We start from the raw sequence: 23,696 nt of genomic DNA, 5'->3' as shown, positions 1-23,696 counted from the left end.
TTTTAGCGTTACGGAAAAACGCGGGGAAAAGAATTACGTCCCCTTCTACTGTTTCAATCATCGTTAATAGCGACGTCGCCTCAGAACGAGGGCAAACGATGGAAACTACAGTCGGCCGGTAAGTTTTTTCCTCCTTTTAAAATTAATTTAAACATAGCTGTACCGGTTAATTCCTTTAAAAAATAGAACAGATGAACTGTTTGTGTGTTTTTTATTTAAACGACAGAGTGAAAAGTCCGTGCTGATTGTGAAAAAGCGTTGAATTTATTTTGTGATCAATGAAATTTTCAAGGCTTTGAAATCTGCGTTCGTCGGACATAGAATGAATTAAAATTGTCATGTTGTTTTGTTCGATTAAGATTAAATACGAATACGTATACGTATGACATACGTTTAAAAATGCATTCTCCCTTTTATTGCGACTTGCCGTATTTCACAAGCCGCTTTTTTTATTTTCACACCAGTTTTGTCATGCAGAAATCGTTTCATGCTGTTGGGTAATTAAAGCAAAGCAAGATCTCGTGTTTCGTGTGCTTTTTGTATATACATTTGCAAAATTTGTGTAGCTTGTTTTAAAATTAAAACACCGTGTCTGAGTAAGACATAGGATTTATAGGCTTTGGAAACTCGGAAACATTTGAGTATCGCTTCTCGGCCTTTTGGCTAAGATCAAAGTGTAGTATCTGTTCTTATCAGCTTAATATCTGATACGTACCCCATGTGGGTACTTCGATATTAAACTGATTTTTGCAACTAGGTGAGATGTTAGGTGCTTGCACCGCTCTTGCCACGAGTTGGCCTGGTATTGCAGTACCTCCAGGATCGGCTCACTCCCCATTTCGGGGAGAAAATTAAAATAGAAAAATAGCTCCTTCTATAGTCTGAGAAACAGCCCCAGTAAAATATTCTCTAATACTTTTTCTATATTATTTTATGTTATGTATTGTATAGTTTTACTCATTGTTGTAAATTAATTCTACTTCTCGCGCATGTAAAATAAATCGCATATTATTTTATTTGTTTATGTCTGTTCTCTGAAAAGTATTTTTTTCTTTTCTAATAATGTGATGGGTTTTTTTTTTTCTCTTTCTCTCTCTCGCTTGTATTCATAACAGCATATGTCAGTGTAATAATGTATTCTCGTTCCTTAAAACAAACTCTATATAAATTTTTAGCGTTACGGAAAAACGCGGGGAAAAGAATTACGTCCCCTTCTACTGTTTCAATCATCGTTAATAGCGACGTCGCCTCAGAACGAGGGCAAACGATGGAAACTACAGTCGGCCGGTAAGTTTTTTCCTCCTTTTAAAATTAATTTAAACATAGCTGTACCGGTTAATTCCTTTAAAAAATAGAACAGATGAACTGTTTGTGTGTTTTTTATTTAAACGACAGAGTGAAAAGTCCGTGCTGATTGTGAAAAAGCGTTGAATTTATTTTGTGATCAATGAAATTTTCAAGGCTTTGAAATCTGCGTTCGTCGGACATAGAATGAATTAAAATTGTCATGTTGTTTTGTTCGATTAAGATTAAATACGAATACGTATACGTATGACATACGTTTAAAAATGCATTCTCCCTTTTATTGCGACTTGCCGTATTTCACAAGCCGCTTTTTTTATTTTCACACCAGTTTTGTCATGCAGAAATCGTTTCATGCTGTTGGGTAATTAAAGCAAAGCAAGATCTCGTGTTTCGTGTGCTTTTTGTATATACATTTGCAAAATTTGTGTAGCTTGTTTTAAAATTAAAACACCGTGTCTGAGTAAGACATAGGATTTATAGGCTTTGGAAACTCGGAAACATTTGAGTATCGCTTCTCGGCCTTTTGGCTAAGATCAAAGTGTAGTATCTGTTCTTATCAGCTTAATATCTGATACGTACCCCATGTGGGTACTTCGATATTAAACTGATTTTTGCAACTAGGTGAGATGTTAGGTGCTTGCACCGCTCTTGCCACGAGTTGGCCTGGTATTGCAGTACCTCCAGGATCGGCTCACTCCCCATTTCGGGGAGAAAATTAAAATAGAAAAATAGCTCCTTCTATAGTCTGAGAAACAGCCCCAGTAAAATATTCTCTAATACTTTTTCTATATTATTTTATGTTATGTATTGTATAGTTTTACTCATTGTTGTAAATTAATTCTACTTCTCGCGCATGTAAAATAAATCGCATATTATTTTATTTGTTTATGTCTGTTCTCTGAAAAGTATTTTTTTCTTTTCTAATAATGTGATGGGTTTTTTTTTTTCTCTTTCTCTCTCTCGCTTGTATTCATAACAGCATATGTCAGTGTAATAATGTATTCTCGTTCCTTTAAAACAAACTCTATATAAATTTTTAGCGTTACGGAAAAACGCGGGGAAAAGAATTACGTCCCCTTCTACTGTTTCAATCATCGTTAATAGCGACGTCGCCTCAGAACGAGGGCAAACGATGGAAACTACAGTCGGCCGGTAAGTTTTTTCCTCCTTTTAAAATTAATTTAAACATAGCTGTACCGGTTAATTCCTTTAAAAAATAGAACAGATGAACTGTTTGTGTGTTTTTTATTTAAACGACAGAGTGAAAAGTCCGTGCTGATTGTGAAAAAGCGTTGAATTTATTTTGTGATCAATGAAATTTTCAAGGCTTTGAAATCTGCGTTCGTCGGACATAGAATGAATTAAAATTGTCATGTTGTTTTGTTCGATTAAGATTAAATACGAATACGTATACGTATGACATACGTTTAAAAATGCATTCTCCCTTTTATTGCGACTTGCCGTATTTCACAAGCCGCTTTTTTTATTTTCACACCAGTTTTGTCATGCAGAAATCGTTTCATGCTGTTGGGTAATTAAAGCAAAGCAAGATCTCGTGTTTCGTGTGCTTTTTGTATATACATTTGCAAAATTTGTGTAGCTTGTTTTAAAATTAAAACACCGTGTCTGAGTAAGACATAGGATTTATAGGCTTTGGAAACTCGGAAACATTTGAGTATCGCTTCTCGGCCTTTTGGCTAAGATCAAAGTGTAGTATCTGTTCTTATCAGCTTAATATCTGATACGTACCCCATGTGGGTACTTCGATATTAAACTGATTTTTGCAACTAGGTGAGATGTTAGGTGCTTGCACCGCTCTTGCCACGAGTTGGCCTGGTATTGCAGTACCTCCAGGATCGGCTCACTCCCCATTTCGGGGAGAAAATTAAAATAGAAAAATAGCTCCTTCTATAGTCTGAGAAACAGCCCCAGTAAAATATTCTCTAATACTTTTTCTATATTATTTTATGTTATGTATTGTATAGTTTTACTCATTGTTGTAAATTAATTCTACTTCTCGCGCATGTAAAATAAATCGCATATTATTTTATTTGTTTATGTCTGTTCTCTGAAAAGTATTTTTTTCTTTTCTAATAATGTGATGGGTTTTTTTTTTTCTCTTTCTCTCTCTCGCTTGTATTCATAACAGCATATGTCAGTGTAATAATGTATTCTCGTTCCTTTAAAACAAACTCTATATAAATTTTTAGCGTTACGGAAAAACGCGGGGAAAAGAATTACGTCCCCTTCTACTGTTTCAATCATCGTTAATAGCGACGTCGCCTCAGAACGAGGGCAAACGATGGAAACTACAGTCGGCCGGTAAGTTTTTTCCTCCTTTTAAAATTAATTTAAACATAGCTGTACCGGTTAATTCCTTTAAAAAATAGAACAGATGAACTGTTTGTGTGTTTTTTATTTAAACGACAGAGTGAAAAGTCCGTGCTGATTGTGAAAAAGCGTTGAATTTATTTTGTGATCAATGAAATTTTCAAGGCTTTGAAATCTGCGTTCGTCGGACATAGAATGAATTAAAATTGTCATGTTGTTTTGTTCGATTAAGATTAAATACGAATACGTATACGTATGACATACGTTTAAAAATGCATTCTCCCTTTTATTGCGACTTGCCGTATTTCACAAGCCGCTTTTTTTATTTTCACACCAGTTTTGTCATGCAGAAATCGTTTCATGCTGTTGGGTAATTAAAGCAAAGCAAGATCTCGTGTTTCGTGTGCTTTTTGTATATACATTTGCAAAATTTGTGTAGCTTGTTTTAAAATTAAAACACCGTGTCTGAGTAAGACATAGGATTTATAGGCTTTGGAAACTCGGAAACATTTGAGTATCGCTTCTCGGCCTTTTGGCTAAGATCAAAGTGTAGTATCTGTTCTTATCAGCTTAATATCTGATACGTACCCCATGTGGGTACTTCGATATTAAACTGATTTTTGCAACTAGGTGAGATGTTAGGTGCTTGCACCGCTCTTGCCACGAGTTGGCCTGGTATTGCAGTACCTCCAGGATCGGCTCACTCCCCATTTCGGGGAGAAAATTAAAATAGAAAAATAGCTCCTTCTATAGTCTGAGAAACAGCCCCAGTAAAATATTCTCTAATACTTTTTCTATATTATTTTATGTTATGTATTGTATAGTTTTACTCATTGTTGTAAATTAATTCTACTTCTCGCGCATGTAAAATAAATCGCATATTATTTTATTTGTTTATGTCTGTTCTCTGAAAAGTATTTTTTTCTTTTCTAATAATGTGATGGGTTTTTTTTTTTCTCTTTCTCTCTCTCGCTTGTATTCATAACAGCATATGTCAGTGTAATAATGTATTCTCGTTCCTTTAAAACAAACTCTATATAAATTTTTAGCGTTACGGAAAAACGCGGGGAAAAGAATTACGTCCCCTTCTACTGTTTCAATCATCGTTAATAGCGACGTCGCCTCAGAACGAGGGCAAACGATGGAAACTACAGTCGGCCGGTAAGTTTTTTCCTCCTTTTAAAATTAATTTAAACATAGCTGTACCGGTTAATTCCTTTAAAAAATAGAACAGATGAACTGTTTGTGTGTTTTTTATTTAAACGACAGAGTGAAAAGTCCGTGCTGATTGTGAAAAAGCGTTGAATTTATTTTGTGATCAATGAAATTTTCAAGGCTTTGAAATCTGCGTTCGTCGGACATAGAATGAATTAAAATTGTCATGTTGTTTTGTTCGATTAAGATTAAATACGAATACGTATACGTATGACATACGTTTAAAAATGCATTCTCCCTTTTATTGCGACTTGCCGTATTTCACAAGCCGCTTTTTTTATTTTCACACCAGTTTTGTCATGCAGAAATCGTTTCATGCTGTTGGGTAATTAAAGCAAAGCAAGATCTCGTGTTTCGTGTGCTTTTTGTATATACATTTGCAAAATTTGTGTAGCTTGTTTTAAAATTAAAACACCGTGTCTGAGTAAGACATAGGATTTATAGGCTTTGGAAACTCGGAAACATTTGAGTATCGCTTCTCGGCCTTTTGGCTAAGATCAAAGTGTAGTATCTGTTCTTATCAGCTTAATATCTGATACGTACCCCATGTGGGTACTTCGATATTAAACTGATTTTTGCAACTAGGTGAGATGTTAGGTGCTTGCACCGCTCTTGCCACGAGTTGGCCTGGTATTGCAGTACCTCCAGGATCGGCTCACTCCCCATTTCGGGGAGAAAATTAAAATAGAAAAATAGCTCCTTCTATAGTCTGAGAAACAGCCCCAGTAAAATATTCTCTAATACTTTTTCTATATTATTTTATGTTATGTATTGTATAGTTTTACTCATTGTTGTAAATTAATTCTACTTCTCGCGCATGTAAAATAAATCGCATATTATTTTATTTGTTTATGTCTGTTCTCTGAAAAGTATTTTTTTCTTTTCTAATAATGTGATGGGTTTTTTTTTTTCTCTTTCTCTCTCTCGCTTGTATTCATAACAGCATATGTCAGTGTAATAATGTATTCTCGTTCCTTTAAAACAAACTCTATATAAATTTTTAGCGTTACGGAAAAACGCGGGGAAAAGAATTACGTCCCCTTCTACTGTTTCAATCATCGTTAATAGCGACGTCGCCTCAGAACGAGGGCAAACGATGGAAACTACAGTCGGCCGGTAAGTTTTTTCCTCCTTTTAAAATTAATTTAAACATAGCTGTACCGGTTAATTCCTTTAAAAAATAGAACAGATGAACTGTTTGTGTGTTTTTTATTTAAACGACAGAGTGAAAAGTCCGTGCTGATTGTGAAAAAGCGTTGAATTTATTTTGTGATCAATGAAATTTTCAAGGCTTTGAAATCTGCGTTCGTCGGACATAGAATGAATTAAAATTGTCATGTTGTTTTGTTCGATTAAGATTAAATACGAATACGTATACGTATGACATACGTTTAAAAATGCATTCTCCCTTTTATTGCGACTTGCCGTATTTCACAAGCCGCTTTTTTTATTTTCACACCAGTTTTGTCATGCAGAAATCGTTTCATGCTGTTGGGTAATTAAAGCAAAGCAAGATCTCGTGTTTCGTGTGCTTTTTGTATATACATTTGCAAAATTTGTGTAGCTTGTTTTAAAATTAAAACACCGTGTCTGAGTAAGACATAGGATTTATAGGCTTTGGAAACTCGGAAACATTTGAGTATCGCTTCTCGGCCTTTTGGCTAAGATCAAAGTGTAGTATCTGTTCTTATCAGCTTAATATCTGATACGTACCCCATGTGGGTACTTCGATATTAAACTGATTTTTGCAACTAGGTGAGATGTTAGGTGCTTGCACCGCTCTTGCCACGAGTTGGCCTGGTATTGCAGTACCTCCAGGATCGGCTCACTCCCCATTTCGGGGAGAAAATTAAAATAGAAAAATAGCTCCTTCTATAGTCTGAGAAACAGCCCCAGTAAAATATTCTCTAATACTTTTTCTATATTATTTTATGTTATGTATTGTATAGTTTTACTCATTGTTGTAAATTAATTCTACTTCTCGCGCATGTAAAATAAATCGCATATTATTTTATTTGTTTATGTCTGTTCTCTGAAAAGTATTTTTTTCTTTTCTAATAATGTGATGGGTTTTTTTTTTTCTCTTTCTCTCTCTCGCTTGTATTCATAACAGCATATGTCAGTGTAATAATGTATTCTCGTTCCTTTAAAACAAACTCTATATAAATTTTTAGCGTTACGGAAAAACGCGGGGAAAAGAATTACGTCCCCTTCTACTGTTTCAATCATCGTTAATAGCGACGTCGCCTCAGAACGAGGGCAAACGATGGAAACTACAGTCGGCCGGTAAGTTTTTTCCTCCTTTTAAAATTAATTTAAACATAGCTGTACCGGTTAATTCCTTTAAAAAATAGAACAGATGAACTGTTTGTGTGTTTTTTATTTAAACGACAGAGTGAAAAGTCCGTGCTGATTGTGAAAAAGCGTTGAATTTATTTTGTGATCAATGAAATTTTCAAGGCTTTGAAATCTGCGTTCGTCGGACATAGAATGAATTAAAATTGTCATGTTGTTTTGTTCGATTAAGATTAAATACGAATACGTATACGTATGACATACGTTTAAAAATGCATTCTCCCTTTTATTGCGACTTGCCGTATTTCACAAGCCGCTTTTTTTATTTTCACACCAGTTTTGTCATGCAGAAATCGTTTCATGCTGTTGGGTAATTAAAGCAAAGCAAGATCTCGTGTTTCGTGTGCTTTTTGTATATACATTTGCAAAATTTGTGTAGCTTGTTTTAAAATTAAAACACCGTGTCTGAGTAAGACATAGGATTTATAGGCTTTGGAAACTCGGAAACATTTGAGTATCGCTTCTCGGCCTTTTGGCTAAGATCAAAGTGTAGTATCTGTTCTTATCAGCTTAATATCTGATACGTACCCCATGTGGGTACTTCGATATTAAACTGATTTTTGCAACTAGGTGAGATGTTAGGTGCTTGCACCGCTCTTGCCACGAGTTGGCCTGGTATTGCAGTACCTCCAGGATCGGCTCACTCCCCATTTCGGGGAGAAAATTAAAATAGAAAAATAGCTCCTTCTATAGTCTGAGAAACAGCCCCAGTAAAATATTCTCTAATACTTTTTCTATATTATTTTATGTTATGTATTGTATAGTTTTACTCATTGTTGTAAATTAATTCTACTTCTCGCGCATGTAAAATAAATCGCATATTATTTTATTTGTTTATGTCTGTTCTCTGAAAAGTATTTTTTTCTTTTCTAATAATGTGATGGGTTTTTTTTTTTCTCTTTCTCTCTCTCGCTTGTATTCATAACAGCATATGTCAGTGTAATAATGTATTCTCGTTCCTTTAAAACAAACTCTATATAAATTTTTAGCGTTACGGAAAAACGCGGGGAAAAGAATTACGTCCCCTTCTACTGTTTCAATCATCGTTAATAGCGACGTCGCCTCAGAACGAGGGCAAACGATGGAAACTACAGTCGGCCGGTAAGTTTTTTCCTCCTTTTAAAATTAATTTAAACATAGCTGTACCGGTTAATTCCTTTAAAAAATAGAACAGATGAACTGTTTGTGTGTTTTTTATTTAAACGACAGAGTGAAAAGTCCGTGCTGATTGTGAAAAAGCGTTGAATTTATTTTGTGATCAATGAAATTTTCAAGGCTTTGAAATCTGCGTTCGTCGGACATAGAATGAATTAAAATTGTCATGTTGTTTTGTTCGATTAAGATTAAATACGAATACGTATACGTATGACATACGTTTAAAAATGCATTCTCCCTTTTATTGCGACTTGCCGTATTTCACAAGCCGCTTTTTTTATTTTCACACCAGTTTTGTCATGCAGAAATCGTTTCATGCTGTTGGGTAATTAAAGCAAAGCAAGATCTCGTGTTTCGTGTGCTTTTTGTATATACATTTGCAAAATTTGTGTAGCTTGTTTTAAAATTAAAACACCGTGTCTGAGTAAGACATAGGATTTATAGGCTTTGGAAACTCGGAAACATTTGAGTATCGCTTCTCGGCCTTTTGGCTAAGATCAAAGTGTAGTATCTGTTCTTATCAGCTTAATATCTGATACGTACCCCATGTGGGTACTTCGATATTAAACTGATTTTTGCAACTAGGTGAGATGTTAGGTGCTTGCACCGCTCTTGCCACGAGTTGGCCTGGTATTGCAGTACCTCCAGGATCGGCTCACTCCCCATTTCGGGGAGAAAATTAAAATAGAAAAATAGCTCCTTCTATAGTCTGAGAAACAGCCCCAGTAAAATATTCTCTAATACTTTTTCTATATTATTTTATGTTATGTATTGTATAGTTTTACTCATTGTTGTAAATTAATTCTACTTCTCGCGCATGTAAAATAAATCGCATATTATTTTATTTGTTTATGTCTGTTCTCTGAAAAGTATTTTTTTCTTTTCTAATAATGTGATGGGTTTTTTTTTTTCTCTTTCTCTCTCTCGCTTGTATTCATAACAGCATATGTCAGTGTAATAATGTATTCTCGTTCCTTTAAAACAAACTCTATATAAATTTTTAGCGTTACGGAAAAACGCGGGGAAAAGAATTACGTCCCCTTCTACTGTTTCAATCATCGTTAATAGCGACGTCGCCTCAGAACGAGGGCAAACGATGGAAACTACAGTCGGCCGGTAAGTTTTTTCCTCCTTTTAAAATTAATTTAAACATAGCTGTACCGGTTAATTCCTTTAAAAAATAGAACAGATGAACTGTTTGTGTGTTTTTTATTTAAACGACAGAGTGAAAAGTCCGTGCTGATTGTGAAAAAGCGTTGAATTTATTTTGTGATCAATGAAATTTTCAAGGCTTTGAAATCTGCGTTCGTCGGACATAGAATGAATTAAAATTGTCATGTTGTTTTGTTCGATTAAGATTAAATACGAATACGTATACGTATGACATACGTTTAAAAATGCATTCTCCCTTTTATTGCGACTTGCCGTATTTCACAAGCCGCTTTTTTTATTTTCACACCAGTTTTGTCATGCAGAAATCGTTTCATGCTGTTGGGTAATTAAAGCAAAGCAAGATCTCGTGTTTCGTGTGCTTTTTGTATATACATTTGCAAAATTTGTGTAGCTTGTTTTAAAATTAAAACACCGTGTCTGAGTAAGACATAGGATTTATAGGCTTTGGAAACTCGGAAACATTTGAGTATCGCTTCTCGGCCTTTTGGCTAAGATCAAAGTGTAGTATCTGTTCTTATCAGCTTAATATCTGATACGTACCCCATGTGGGTACTTCGATATTAAACTGATTTTTGCAACTAGGTGAGATGTTAGGTGCTTGCACCGCTCTTGCCACGAGTTGGCCTGGTATTGCAGTACCTCCAGGATCGGCTCACTCCCCATTTCGGGGAGAAAATTAAAATAGAAAAATAGCTCCTTCTATAGTCTGAGAAACAGCCCCAGTAAAATATTCTCTAATACTTTTTCTATATTATTTTATGTTATGTATTGTATAGTTTTACTCATTGTTGTAAATTAATTCTACTTCTCGCGCATGTAAAATAAATCGCATATTATTTTATTTGTTTATGTCTGTTCTCTGAAAAGTATTTTTTTCTTTTCTAATAATGTGATGGGTTTTTTTTTTTCTCTTTCTCTCTCTCGCTTGTATTCATAACAGCATATGTCAGTGTAATAATGTATTCTCGTTCCTTTAAAACAAACTCTATATAAATTTTTAGCGTTACGGAAAAACGCGGGGAAAAGAATTACGTCCCCTTCTACTGTTTCAATCATCGTTAATAGCGACGTCGCCTCAGAACGAGGGCAAACGATGGAAACTACAGTCGGCCGGTAAGTTTTTTCCTCCTTTTAAAATTAATTTAAACATAGCTGTACCGGTTAATTCCTTTAAAAAATAGAACAGATGAACTGTTTGTGTGTTTTTTATTTAAACGACAGAGTGAAAAGTCCGTGCTGATTGTGAAAAAGCGTTGAATTTATTTTGTGATCAATGAAATTTTCAAGGCTTTGAAATCTGCGTTCGTCGGACATAGAATGAATTAAAATTGTCATGTTGTTTTGTTCGATTAAGATTAAATACGAATACGTATACGTATGACATACGTTTAAAAATGCATTCTCCCTTTTATTGCGACTTGCCGTATTTCACAAGCCGCTTTTTTTATTTTCACACCAGTTTTGTCATGCAGAAATCGTTTCATGCTGTTGGGTAATTAAAGCAAAGCAAGATCTCGTGTTTCGTGTGCTTTTTGTATATACATTTGCAAAATTTGTGTAGCTTGTTTTAAAATTAAAACACCGTGTCTGAGTAAGACATAGGATTTATAGGCTTTGGAAACTCGGAAACATTTGAGTATCGCTTCTCGGCCTTTTGGCAAAGATTAAAGCGAGTAGAAAGTCAAAGTTAAAAGTTATAGTGTTAAAATGGAAATAGTGGACTATGGATTACTTAGATGCAGTGCGAAGTTTTCGTTTACGGATGGATCGCCAGTTAACACACGTACTTGGATTATCCGTATTTTAAAGAACATTGTTAACCCGGAAGATGTGACAGCGATTTTCAAGGTGGATATTGGTGGTATTTGGTATACAACCTTTACTACTGAAGATATTGCCGATAAAGTGATAAATTCGGACTTTACGTCGTTAGATACCAAAGTTACCGTAAGCCGTGCAGACACAAGAACAGTGTTAATGAAAGTGTTGTGGCTTCCAGTATGGTTAAAGTTAACTGCAGTTGAATCGTTTTTAGAACAGTATGGTAAAATAGTTAGTTGTTCACGTGAAATGGAGAAATCCGAAGGAATAACGTTTGCTAATGGGAACATTAAAGTTACATTAGAGATATCAGAGAAGGATGTACAGTCGTTACCGTACCGTACTAGTATAGCAGGTAAAGACTGTCTACTTACCGTGGTGGGTAGGGCACCGTTATGCCTCAAGTGTAGAACCGTTGGACATATCCGTAAGAACTGTCCGTCAGGCAAAAAGGCAACAGTTCCATTGGAAGCAGTCTCAGTTCCGGAGACTCAAAACAGTGACATTAGTGATGACACACCGTTAGACAACATGGAGACAGAACATACACAGGATACTCCCCCCGTTACACAGGAGACTGTGGATACGTCACAGGAGACTGTGGATACCGAAAAGTCCTCGCCCAGTTCCAAGTTATGGTCCGATATCGCGGCAGATCCGGACGATCTTTCTGGAGAAGTACAGTACAAAGTTGTTAGTGGTAAAAAGCGAAAAGTGAATGATGTTAAAAGGGAAACGTACCAACTGGTTTTACTTAATATTTCAGAAGGGAAAGTTATACCGGCATTAGGTCGCGTAAATGACCAGAATAAGTTTGTTTCGTCTATAATCAGTGATAAGGAATTGCGGGATATAATTGGTAAGGAATCGGACAGACATAAACATAAACAGTTAATATTAGACAGTTTACAAGCAGATTTTAATATTGTAGTACATGAAAATTATTGTAATTATAAAACAGCTCTTGTTGATGGTTTTATTTAAAGTCTAAAGTAATATGGAATTTGACATGTATTTATTACATGTAGTATTTAAAACAGTTCAGTTTAGAAATTTAAAGGTGAAAGTATTTATCGTAGCATACATGACAATGCATTATGGACTTTAGTGGGTTGTGTATGTACGATATTGATTTTGAGGTTAAATGTAATCACTATGTATTGTGTATTTTGTGTTTGTTAAAGGTAAACATTATAGGTAAAATTTATCGTATGATGTTTATTTATAGTTAAAGTTAAATATATTACTAGTTTACAAAAACTGGTTTTAATTATAAAGGTAAATTATTTAAAGGAAAGTTTATATATAGATTTGTCAAAGGAATTCAAAACACTTTGTTGTTTATTTATACATTGGGGGTTTTCAGTAATTATTTAGGGGTTTTGAAAATAGATTTCATGTTAATTTATTTTTGGTAATTTCATTTAAAACTAAAAGTATTTGATTATCAGTAATTTTCGGGACTTTTTCATTATTGAGTTACAATCGTACTATCTGTGATATATGATTTTAACTATTGATTGTATTCAATATAAGTATCTATTATTAATAAAATGTTTGAAATATAAAAAAAAGTATCTGTTCTTATCAGCTTAATATCTGATACGTACCCCATGTGGGTACTTCGATATTAAACTGATTTTTGCAACTAGGTGAGATGTTAGGTGCTTGCACCGCTCTTGCCACGAGTTGGCCTGGTATTGCAGTACCTCCAGGATCGGCTCACTCCCCATTTCGGGGAGAAAATTAAAATAGAAAAATAGCTCCTTCTATAGTCTGAGAAACAGCCCCAGTAAAATATTCTCTAATACTTTTTCTATATTATTTTATGTTATGTATTGTATAGTTTTACTCATTGTTGTAAATTAATTCTACTTCTCGCGCATGTAAAATAAATCGCATATTATTTTATTTGTTTATGTCTGTTCTCTGAAAAGTATTTTTTTCTTTTCTAATAATGTGATGGGTTTTTTTTTTTCTCTTTCTCTCTCTCGCTTGTATTCATAACAGCATATGTCAGTGTAATAATGTATTCTCGTTCCTTTAAAACAAACTCTATATAAATTTTTAGCGTTACGGAAAAACGCGGGGAAAAGAATTACGTCCCCTTCTACTGTTTCAATCATCGTTAATAGCGACGTCGCCTCAGAACGAGGGCAAACGATGGAAACTACAGTCGGCCGGTAAGTTTTTTCCTCCTTTTAAAATTAATTTAAACATAGCTGTACCGGTTAATTCCTTTAAAAAATAGAACAGATGAACTGTTTGTGTGTTTTTTATTTAAACGACAGAGTGAAAAGTCCGTGCTGATTGTGAAAAAGCGTTGAATTTATTTTGTGATCAATGAAATTTTCAAGGCTTTGAAATCTGCGTTCGTCGGACATAGAATGAATTAAAATTGTCATGTTGTTTTGTTCGATTAAGATTAAATACGAATACGTATACGTATGACATACGTTTAAAAATGCATTCTCCCTTTTATTGCGACTTGCCGTATTTCACAAGCCGCTTTTTTTATTTTCACACCAGTTTTGTCATGCAGAAATCGTTTCATGCTGTTGGGTAATTAAAGCAAAGCAAGATCTCGTGTTTCGTGTGCTTTTTGTATATACATTTGCAAAATTTGTGTAGCTTGTTTTAAAATTAAAACACCGTGTCTGAGTAAGACATAGGATTTATAGGCTTTGGAAACTCGGAAACATTTGAGTATCGCTTCTCGGCCTTTTGGCTAAGATCAAAGTGTAGTATCTGTTCTTATCAGCTTAATATCTGATACGTACCCCATGTGGGTACTTCGATATTAAACTGATTTTTGCAACTAGGTGAGATGTTAGGTGCTTGCACCGCTCTTGCCACGAGTTGGCCTGGTATTGCAGTACCTCCAGGATCGGCTCACTCCCCATTTCGGGGAGAAAATTAAAATAGAAAAATAGCTCCTTCTATAGTCTGAGAAACAGCCCCAGTAAAATATTCTCTAATACTTTTTCTATATTATTTTATGTTATGTATTGTATAGTTTTACTCATTGTTGTAAATTAATTCTACTTCTCGCGCATGTAAAATAAATCGCATATTATTTTATTTGTTTATGTCTGTTCTCTGAAAAGTATTTTTTTCTTTTCTAATAATGTGATGGGTTTTTTTTTTTCTCTTTCTCTCTCTCGCTTGTATTCATAACAGCATATGTCAGTGTAATAATGTATTCTCGTTCCTTTAAAACAAACTCTATATAAATTTTTAGCGTTACGGAAAAACGCGGGGAAAAGAATTACGTCCCCTTCTACTGTTTCAATCATCGTTAATAGCGACGTCGCCTCAGAACGAGGGCAAACGATGGAAACTACAGTCGGCCGGTAAGTTTTTTCCTCCTTTTAAAATTAATTTAAACATAGCTGTACCGGTTAATTCCTTTAAAAAATAGAACAGATGAACTGTTTGTGTGTTTTTTATTTAAACGACAGAGTGAAAAGTCCGTGCTGATTGTGAAAAAGCGTTGAATTTATTTTGTGATCAATGAAATTTTCAAGGCTTTGAAATCTGCGTTCGTCGGACATAGAATGAATTAAAATTGTCATGTTGTTTTGTTCGATTAAGATTAAATACGAATACGTATACGTATGACATACGTTTAAAAATGCATTCTCCCTTTTATTGCGACTTGCCGTATTTCACAAGCCGCTTTTTTTATTTTCACACCAGTTTTGTCATGCAGAAATCGTTTCATGCTGTTGGGTAATTAAAGCAAAGCAAGATCTCGTGTTTCGTGTGCTTTTTGTATATACATTTGCAAAATTTGTGTAGCTTGTTTTAAAATTAAAACACCGTGTCTGAGTAAGACATAGGATTTATAGGCTTTGGAAACTCGGAAACATTTGAGTATCGCTTCTCGGCCTTTTGGCTAAGATCAAAGTGTAGTATCTGTTCTTATCAGCTTAATATCTGATACGTACCCCATGTGGGTACTTCGATATTAAACTGATTTTTGCAACTAGGTGAGATGTTAGGTGCTTGCACCGCTCTTGCCACGAGTTGGCCTGGTATTGCAGTACCTCCAGGATCGGCTCACTCCCCATTTCGGGGAGAAAATTAAAATAGAAAAATAGCTCCTTCTATAGTCTGAGAAACAGCCCCAGTAAAATATTCTCTAATACTTTTTCTATATTATTTTATGTTATGTATTGTATAGTTTTACTCATTGTTGTAAATTAATTCTACTTCTCGCGCATGTAAAATAAATCGCATATTATTTTATTTGTTTATGTCTGTTCTCTGAAAAGTATTTTTTTCTTTTCTAATAATGTGATGGGTTTTTTTTTTTCTCTTTCTCTCTCTCGCTTGTATTCATAACAGCATATGTCAGTGTAATAATGTATTCTCGTTCCTTTAAAACAAACTCTATATAAATTTTTAGCGTTACGGAAAAACGCGGGGAAAAGAATTACGTCCCCTTCTACTGTTTCAATCATCGTTAATAGCGACGTCGCCTCAGAACGAGGGCAAACGATGGAAACTACAGTCGGCCGGTAAGTTTTTTCCTCCTTTTAAAATTAATTTAAACATAGCTGTACCGGTTAATTCCTTTAAAAAATAGAACAGATGAACTGTTTGTGTGTTTTTTATTTAAACGACAGAGTGAAAAGTCCGTGCTGATTGTGAAAAAGCGTTGAATTTATTTTGTGATCAATGAAATTTTCAAGGCTTTGAAATCTGCGTTCGTCGGACATAGAATGAATTAAAATTGTCATGTTGTTTTGTTCGATTAAGATTAAATACGAATACGTATACGTATGACATACGTTTAAAAATGCATTCTCCCTTTTATTGCGACTTGCCGTATTTCACAAGCCGCTTTTTTTATTTTCACACCAGTTTTGTCATGCAGAAATCGTTTCATGCTGTTGGGTAATTAAAGCAAAGCAAGATCTCGTGTTTCGTGTGCTTTTTGTATATACATTTGCAAAATTTGTGTAGCTTGTTTTAAAATTAAAACACCGTGTCTGAGTAAGACATAGGATTTATAGGCTTTGGAAACTCGGAAACATTTGAGTATCGCTTCTCGGCCTTTTGGCTAAGATCAAAGTGTAGTATCTGTTCTTATCAGCTTAATATCTGATACGTACCCCATGTGGGTACTTCGATATTAAACTGATTTTTGCAACTAGGTGAGATGTTAGGTGCTTGCACCGCTCTTGCCACGAGTTGGCCTGGTATTGCAGTACCTCCAGGATCGGCTCACTCCCCATTTCGGGGAGAAAATTAAAATAGAAAAATAGCTCCTTCTATAGTCTGAGAAACAGCCCCAGTAAAATATTCTCTAATACTTTTTCTATATTATTTTATGTTATGTATTGTATAGTTTTACTCATTGTTGTAAATTAATTCTACTTCTCGCGCATGTAAAATAAATCGCATATTATTTTATTTGTTTATGTCTGTTCTCTGAAAAGTATTTTTTTCTTTTCTAATAATGTGATGGGTTTTTTTTTTTCTCTTTCTCTCTCTCGCTTGTATTCATAACAGCATATGTCAGTGTAATAATGTATTCTCGTTCCTTTAAAACAAACTCTATATAAATTTTTAGCGTTACGGAAAAACGCGGGGAAAAGAATTACGTCCCCTTCTACTGTTTCAATCATCGTTAATAGCGACGTCGCCTCAGAACGAGGGCAAACGATGGAAACTACAGTCGGCCGGTAAGTTTTTTCCTCCTTTTAAAATTAATTTAAACATAGCTGTACCGGTTAATTCCTTTAAAAAATAGAACAGATGAACTGTTTGTGTGTTTTTTATTTAAACGACAGAGTGAAAAGTCCGTGCTGATTGTGAAAAAGCGTTGAATTTATTTTGTGATCAATGAAATTTTCAAGGCTTTGAAATCTGCGTTCGTCGGACATAGAATGAATTAAAATTGTCATGTTGTTTTGTTCGATTAAGATTAAATACGAATACGTATACGTATGACATACGTTTAAAAATGCATTCTCCCTTTTATTGCGACTTGCCGTATTTCACAAGCCGCTTTTTTTATTTTCACACCAGTTTTGTCATGCAGAAATCGTTTCATGCTGTTGGGTAATTAAAGCAAAGCAAGATCTCGTGTTTCGTGTGCTTTTTGTATATACATTTGCAAAATTTGTGTAGCTTGTTTTAAAATTAAAACACCGTGTCTGAGTAAGACATAGGATTTATAGGCTTTGGAAACTCGGAAACATTTGAGTATCGCTTCTCGGCCTTTTGGCTAAGATCAAAGTGTAGTATCTGTTCTTATCAGCTTAATATCTGATACGTACCCCATGTGGGTACTTCGATATTAAACTGATTTTTGCAACTAGGTGAGATGTTAGGTGCTTGCACCGCTCTTGCCACGAGTTGGCCTGGTATTGCAGTACCTCCAGGATCGGCTCACTCCCCATTTCGGGGAGAAAATTAAAATAGAAAAATAGCTCCTTCTATAGTCTGAGAAACAGCCCCAGTAAAATATTCTCTAATACTTTTTCTATATTATTTTATGTTATGTATTGTATAGTTTTACTCATTGTTGTAAATTAATTCTACTTCTCGCGCATGTAAAATAAATCGCATATTATTTTATTTGTTTATGTCTGTTCTCTGAAAAGTATTTTTTTCTTTTCTAATAATGTGATGGGTTTTTTTTTTTCTCTTTCTCTCTCTCGCTTGTATTCATAACAGCATATGTCAGTGTAATAATGTATTCTCGTTCCTTTAAAACAAACTCTATATAAATTTTTAGCGTTACGGAAAAACGCGGGGAAAAGAATTACGTCCCCTTCTACTGTTTCAATCATCGTTAATAGCGACGTCGCCTCAGAACGAGGGCAAACGATGGAAACTACAGTCGGCCGGTAAGTTTTTTCCTCCTTTTAAAATTAATTTAAACATAGCTGTACCGGTTAATTCCTTTAAAAAATAGAACAGATGAACTGTTTGTGTGTTTTTTATTTAAACGACAGAGTGAAAAGTCCGTGCTGATTGTGAAAAAGCGTTGAATTTATTTTGTGATCAATGAAATTTTCAAGGCTTTGAAATCTGCGTTCGTCGGACATAGAATGAATTAAAATTGTCATGTTGTTTTGTTCGATTAAGATTAAATACGAATACGTATACGTATGACATACGTTTAAAAATGCATTCTCCCTTTTATTGCGACTTGCCGTATTTCACAAGCCGCTTTTTTTATTTTCACACCAGTTTTGTCATGCAGAAATCGTTTCATGCTGTTGGGTAATTAAAGCAAAGCAAGATCTCGTGTTTCGTGTGCTTTTTGTATATACATTTGCAAAATTTGTGTAGCTTGTTTTAAAATTAAAACACCGTGTCTGAGTAAGACATAGGATTTATAGGCTTTGGAAACTCGGAAACATTTGAGTATCGCTTCTCGGCCTTTTGGCTAAGATCAAAGTGTAGTATCTGTTCTTATCAGCTTAATATCTGATACGTACCCCATGTGGGTACTTCGATATTAAACTGATTTTTGCAACTAGGTGAGATGTTAGGTGCTTGCACCGCTCTTGCCACGAGTTGGCCTGGTATTGCAGTACCTCCAGGATCGGCTCACTCCCCATTTCGGGGAGAAAATTAAAATAGAAAAATAGCTCCTTCTATAGTCTGAGAAACAGCCCCAGTAAAATATTCTCTAATACTTTTTCTATATTATTTTATGTTATGTATTGTATAGTTTTACTCATTGTTGTAAATTAATTCTACTTCTCGCGCATGTAAAATAAATCGCATATTATTTTATTTGTTTATGTCTGTTCTCTGAAAAGTATTTTTTTCTTTTCTAATAATGTGATGGGTTTTTTTTTTTCTCTTTCTCTCTCTCGCTTGTATTCATAACAGCATATGTCAGTGTAATAATGTATTCTCGTTCCTTTAAAACAAACTCTATATAAATTTTTAGCGTTACGGAAAAACGCGGGGAAAAGAATTACGTCCCCTTCTACTGTTTCAATCATCGTTAATAGCGACGTCGCCTCAGAACGAGGGCAAACGATGGAAACTACAGTCGGCCGGTAAGTTTTTTCCTCCTTTTAAAATTAATTTAAACATAGCTGTACCGGTTAATTCCTTTAAAAAATAGAACAGATGAACTGTTTGTGTGTTTTTTATTTAAACGACAGAGTGAAAAGTCCGTGCTGATTGTGAAAAAGCGTTGAATTTATTTTGTGATCAATGAAATTTTCAAGGCTTTGAAATCTGCGTTCGTCGGACATAGAATGAATTAAAATTGTCATGTTGTTTTGTTCGATTAAGATTAAATACGAATACGTATACGTATGACATACGTTTAAAAATGCATTCTCCCTTTTATTGCGACTTGCCGTATTTCACAAGCCGCTTTTTTTATTTTCACACCAGTTTTGTCATGCAGAAATCGTTTCATGCTGTTGGGTAATTAAAGCAAAGCAAGATCTCGTGTTTCGTGTGCTTTTTGTATATACATTTGCAAAATTTGTGTAGCTTGTTTTAAAATTAAAACACCGTGTCTGAGTAAGACATAGGATTTATAGGCTTTGGAAACTCGGAAACATTTGAGTATCGCTTCTCGGCCTTTTGGCTAAGATCAAAGTGTAGTATCTGTTCTTATCAGCTTAATATCTGATACGTACCCCATGTGGGTACTTCGATATTAAACTGATTTTTGCAACTAGGTGAGATGTTAGGTGCTTGCACCGCTCTTGCCACGAGTTGGCCTGGTATTGCAGTACCTCCAGGATCGGCTCACTCCCCATTTCGGGGAGAAAATTAAAATAGAAAAATAGCTCCTTCTATAGTCTGAGAAACAGCCCCAGTAAAATATTCTCTAATACTTTTTCTATATTATTTTATGTTATGTATTGTATAGTTTTACTCATTGTTGTAAATTAATTCTACTTCTCGCGCATGTAAAATAAATCGCATATTATTTTATTTGTTTATGTCTGTTCTCTGAAAAGTATTTTTTTCTTTTCTAATAATGTGATGGGTTTTTTTTTTTTCTCTTTCTCTCTCTCGCTTGTATTCATAACAGCATATGTCAGTGTAATAATGTATTCTCGTTCCTTTAAAACAAACTCTATATAAATTTTTAGCGTTACGGAAAAACGCGGGGAAAAGAATTACGTCCCCTTCTACTGTTTCAATCATCGTTAATAGCGACGTCGCCTCAGAACGAGGGCAAACGATGGAAACTACAGTCGGCCGGTAAGTTTTTTCCTCCTTTTAAAATTAATTTAAACATAGCTGTACCGGTTAATTCCTTTAAAAAATAGAACAGATGAACTGTTTGTGTGTTTTTTATTTAAACGACAGAGTGAAAAGTCCGTGCTGATTGTGAAAAAGCGTTGAATTTATTTTGTGATCAATGAAATTTTCAAGGCTTTGAAATCTGCGTTCGTCGGACATAGAATGAATTAAAATTGTCATGTTGTTTTGTTCGATTAAGATTAAATACGAATACGTATACGTATGACATACGTTTAAAAATGCATTCTCCCTTTTATTGCGACTTGCCGTATTTCACAAGCCGCTTTTTTTATTTTCACACCAGTTTTGTCATGCAGAAATCGTTTCATGCTGTTGGGTAATTAAAGCAAAGCAAGATCTCGTGTTTCGTGTGCTTTTTGTATATACATTTGCAAAATTTGTGTAGCTTGTTTTAAAATTAAAACACCGTGTCTGAGTAAGACATAGGATTTATAGGCTTTGGAAACTCGGAAACATTTGAGTATCGCTTCTCGGCCTTTTGGCTAAGATCAAAGTGTAGTATCTGTTCTTATCAGCTTAATATCTGATACGTACCCCATGTGGGTACTTCGATATTAAACTGATTTTTGCAACTAGGTGAGATGTTAGGTGCTTGCACCGCTCTTGCCACGAGTTGGCCTGGTATTGCAGTACCTCCAGGATCGGCTCACTCCCCATTTCGGGGAGAAAATTAAAATAGAAAAATAGCTCCTTCTATAGTCTGAGAAACAGCCCCAGTAAAATATTCTCTAATACTTTTTCTATATTATTTTATGTTATGTATTGTATAGTTTTACTCATTGTTGTAAATTAATTCTACTTCTCGCGCATGTAAAATAAATCGCATATTATTTTATTTGTTTATGTCTGTTCTCTGAAAAGTATTTTTTTCTTTTCTAATAATGTGATGGGTTTTTTTTTTTCTCTTTCTCTCTCTCGCTTGTATTCATAACAGCATATGTCAGTGTAATAATGTATTCTCGTTCCTTTAAAACAAACTCTATATAAATTTTTAGCGTTACGGAAAAACGCGGGGAAAAGAATTACGTCCCCTTCTACTGTTTCAATCATCGTTAATAGCGACGTCGCCTCAGAACGAGGGCAAACGATGGAAACTACAGTCGGCCGGTAAGTTTTTTCCTCCTTTTAAAATTAATTTAAACATAGCTGTACCGGTTAATTCCTTTAAAAAATAGAACAGATGAACTGTTTGTGTGTTTTTTATTTAAACGACAGAGTGAAAAGTCCGTGCTGATTGTGAAAAAGCGTTGAATTTATTTTGTGATCAATGAAATTTTCAAGGCTTTGAAATCTGCGTTCGTCGGACATAGAATGAATTAAAATTGTCATGTTGTTTTGTTCGATTAAGATTAAATACGAATACGTATACGTATGACATACGTTTAAAAATGCATTCTCCCTTTTATTGCGACTTGCCGTATTTCACAAGCCGCTTTTTTTATTTTCACACCAGTTTTGTCATGCAGAAATCGTTTCATGCTGTTGGGTAATTAAAGCAAAGCAAGATCTCGTGTTTCGTGTGCTTTTTGTATATACATTTGCAAAATTTGTGTAGCTTGTTTTAAAATTAAAACACCGTGTCTGAGTAAGACATAGGATTTATAGGCTTTGGAAACTCGGAAACATTTGAGTATCGCTTCTCGGCCTTTTGGCTAAGATCAAAGTGTAGTATCTGTTCTTATCAGCTTAATATCTGATACGTACCCCATGTGGGTACTTCGATATTAAACTGATTTTTGCAACTAGGTGAGATGTTAGGTGCTTGCACCGCTCTTGCCACGAGTTGGCCTGGTATTGCAGTACCTCCAGGATCGGCTCACTCCCCATTTCGGGGAGAAAATTAAAATAGAAAAATAGCTCCTTCTATAGTCTGAGAAACAGCCCCAGTAAAATATTCTCTAATACTTTTTCTATATTATTTTATGTTATGTATTGTATAGTTTTACTCATTGTTGTAAATTAATTCTACTTCTCGCGCATGTAAAATAAATCGCATATTATTTTATTTGTTTATGTCTGTTCTCTGAAAAGTATTTTTTTCTTTTCTAATAATGTGATGGGTTTTTTTTTTTCTCTTTCTCTCTCTCGCTTGTATTCATAACAGCATATGTCAGTGTAATAATGTATTCTCGTTCCTTTAAAACAAACTCTATATAAATTTTTAGCGTTACGGAAAAACGCGGGGAAAAGAATTACGTCCCCTTCTACTGTTTCAATCATCGTTAATAGCGACGTCGCCTCAGAACGAGGGCAAACGATGGAAACTACAGTCGGCCGGTAAGTTTTTTCCTCCTTTTAAAATTAATTTAAACATAGCTGTACCGGTTAATTCCTTTAAAAAATAGAACAGATGAACTGTTTGTGTGTTTTTTATTTAAACGACAGAGTGAAAAGTCCGTGCTGATTGTGAAAAAGCGTTGAATTTATTTTGTGATCAATGAAATTTTCAAGGCTTTGAAATCTGCGTTCGTCGGACATAGAATGAATTAAAATTGTCATGTTGTTTTGTTCGATTAAGATTAAATACGAATACGTATACGTATGACATACGTTTAAAAATGCATTCTCCCTTTTATTGCGACTTGCCGTATTTCACAAGCCGCTTTTTTTATTTTCACACCAGTTTTGTCATGCAGAAATCGTTTCATGCTGTTGGGTAATTAAAGCAAAGCAAGATCTCGTGTTTCGTGTGCTTTTTGTATATACATTTGCAAAATTTGTGTAGCTTGTTTTAAAATTAAAACACCGTGTCTGAGTAAGACATAGGATTTATAGGCTTTGGAAACTCGGAAACATTTGAGTATCGCTTCTCGGCCTTTTGGCTAAGATCAAAGTGTAGTATCTGTTCTTATCAGCTTAATATCTGATACGTACCCCATGTGGGTACTTCGATATTAAACTGATTTTTGCAACTAGGTGAGATGTTAGGTGCTTGCACCGCTCTTGCCACGAGTTGGCCTGGTATTGCAGTACCTCCAGGATCGGCTCACTCCCCATTTCGGGGAGAAAATTAAAATAGAAAAATAGCTCCTTCTATAGTCTGAGAAACAGCCCCAGTAAAATATTCTCTAATA

At 34.7% G+C, this 23,696-nt stretch overlaps 19 non-coding genes across 19 annotated transcripts; all 19 read left to right on the top strand.

Moving 5' to 3' along the window:
• The first annotated feature begins 643 nt into the window (after positions 1–643).
• Positions 644–836, top strand: LOC134719868 (U2 spliceosomal RNA). The gene has a single exon (XR_010107742.1). It is a non-coding gene; the product is annotated as a U2 spliceosomal RNA (small nuclear RNA).
• A 976-nt stretch (positions 837–1,812) lies between these two features.
• On the top strand, positions 1,813–2,005 carry LOC134719867 (U2 spliceosomal RNA). The gene has a single exon (XR_010107741.1). It is a non-coding gene; the product is annotated as a U2 spliceosomal RNA (small nuclear RNA).
• Positions 2,006–2,982: 977 nt separating this feature from the next.
• On the top strand, positions 2,983–3,175 carry LOC134719866 (U2 spliceosomal RNA). The gene has a single exon (XR_010107740.1). It is a non-coding gene; the product is annotated as a U2 spliceosomal RNA (small nuclear RNA).
• A 977-nt stretch (positions 3,176–4,152) lies between these two features.
• LOC134719865 (U2 spliceosomal RNA) lies at positions 4,153–4,345 on the top strand. Its single transcript, XR_010107739.1, has one exon. It is a non-coding gene; the product is annotated as a U2 spliceosomal RNA (small nuclear RNA).
• A 977-nt stretch (positions 4,346–5,322) lies between these two features.
• On the top strand, positions 5,323–5,515 carry LOC134719863 (U2 spliceosomal RNA). The gene has a single exon (XR_010107737.1). It is a non-coding gene; the product is annotated as a U2 spliceosomal RNA (small nuclear RNA).
• Positions 5,516–6,492: 977 nt separating this feature from the next.
• LOC134719862 (U2 spliceosomal RNA) lies at positions 6,493–6,685 on the top strand. Its single transcript, XR_010107736.1, has one exon. It is a non-coding gene; the product is annotated as a U2 spliceosomal RNA (small nuclear RNA).
• A 977-nt stretch (positions 6,686–7,662) lies between these two features.
• On the top strand, positions 7,663–7,855 carry LOC134719861 (U2 spliceosomal RNA). The gene has a single exon (XR_010107735.1). It is a non-coding gene; the product is annotated as a U2 spliceosomal RNA (small nuclear RNA).
• Positions 7,856–8,832: 977 nt separating this feature from the next.
• LOC134719859 (U2 spliceosomal RNA) lies at positions 8,833–9,025 on the top strand. The gene has a single exon (XR_010107734.1). It is a non-coding gene; the product is annotated as a U2 spliceosomal RNA (small nuclear RNA).
• A 977-nt stretch (positions 9,026–10,002) lies between these two features.
• On the top strand, positions 10,003–10,195 carry LOC134719858 (U2 spliceosomal RNA). The gene has a single exon (XR_010107733.1). It is a non-coding gene; the product is annotated as a U2 spliceosomal RNA (small nuclear RNA).
• Positions 10,196–12,892: 2,697 nt separating this feature from the next.
• On the top strand, positions 12,893–13,086 carry LOC134719869 (U2 spliceosomal RNA). The gene has a single exon (XR_010107743.1). It is a non-coding gene; the product is annotated as a U2 spliceosomal RNA (small nuclear RNA).
• A 977-nt stretch (positions 13,087–14,063) lies between these two features.
• LOC134719857 (U2 spliceosomal RNA) lies at positions 14,064–14,256 on the top strand. The gene has a single exon (XR_010107732.1). It is a non-coding gene; the product is annotated as a U2 spliceosomal RNA (small nuclear RNA).
• A 977-nt stretch (positions 14,257–15,233) lies between these two features.
• LOC134719856 (U2 spliceosomal RNA) lies at positions 15,234–15,426 on the top strand. Its single transcript, XR_010107731.1, has one exon. It is a non-coding gene; the product is annotated as a U2 spliceosomal RNA (small nuclear RNA).
• Positions 15,427–16,403: 977 nt separating this feature from the next.
• LOC134719855 (U2 spliceosomal RNA) lies at positions 16,404–16,596 on the top strand. The gene has a single exon (XR_010107730.1). It is a non-coding gene; the product is annotated as a U2 spliceosomal RNA (small nuclear RNA).
• A 977-nt stretch (positions 16,597–17,573) lies between these two features.
• On the top strand, positions 17,574–17,766 carry LOC134719854 (U2 spliceosomal RNA). The gene has a single exon (XR_010107729.1). It is a non-coding gene; the product is annotated as a U2 spliceosomal RNA (small nuclear RNA).
• A 977-nt stretch (positions 17,767–18,743) lies between these two features.
• LOC134719853 (U2 spliceosomal RNA) lies at positions 18,744–18,936 on the top strand. Its single transcript, XR_010107728.1, has one exon. It is a non-coding gene; the product is annotated as a U2 spliceosomal RNA (small nuclear RNA).
• Positions 18,937–19,913: 977 nt separating this feature from the next.
• On the top strand, positions 19,914–20,106 carry LOC134719873 (U2 spliceosomal RNA). The gene has a single exon (XR_010107747.1). It is a non-coding gene; the product is annotated as a U2 spliceosomal RNA (small nuclear RNA).
• Positions 20,107–21,084: 978 nt separating this feature from the next.
• LOC134719872 (U2 spliceosomal RNA) lies at positions 21,085–21,277 on the top strand. Its single transcript, XR_010107746.1, has one exon. It is a non-coding gene; the product is annotated as a U2 spliceosomal RNA (small nuclear RNA).
• Positions 21,278–22,254: 977 nt separating this feature from the next.
• Positions 22,255–22,447, top strand: LOC134719871 (U2 spliceosomal RNA). The gene has a single exon (XR_010107745.1). It is a non-coding gene; the product is annotated as a U2 spliceosomal RNA (small nuclear RNA).
• Positions 22,448–23,424: 977 nt separating this feature from the next.
• Positions 23,425–23,617, top strand: LOC134719864 (U2 spliceosomal RNA). The gene has a single exon (XR_010107738.1). It is a non-coding gene; the product is annotated as a U2 spliceosomal RNA (small nuclear RNA).
• Positions 23,618–23,696: the final 79 nt, after the last annotated feature.

Source organism: Mytilus trossulus, chromosome 5 (genome assembly GCF_036588685.1).
Source record: "Mytilus trossulus isolate FHL-02 chromosome 5, PNRI_Mtr1.1.1.hap1, whole genome shotgun sequence".
Taxonomy (NCBI): domain Eukaryota; kingdom Metazoa; phylum Mollusca; class Bivalvia; order Mytilida; family Mytilidae; genus Mytilus; species Mytilus trossulus.
The sequence above is the reverse complement of the archived record's forward strand: the minus strand, read 5'-3'. Positions and strand labels throughout refer to the sequence as shown.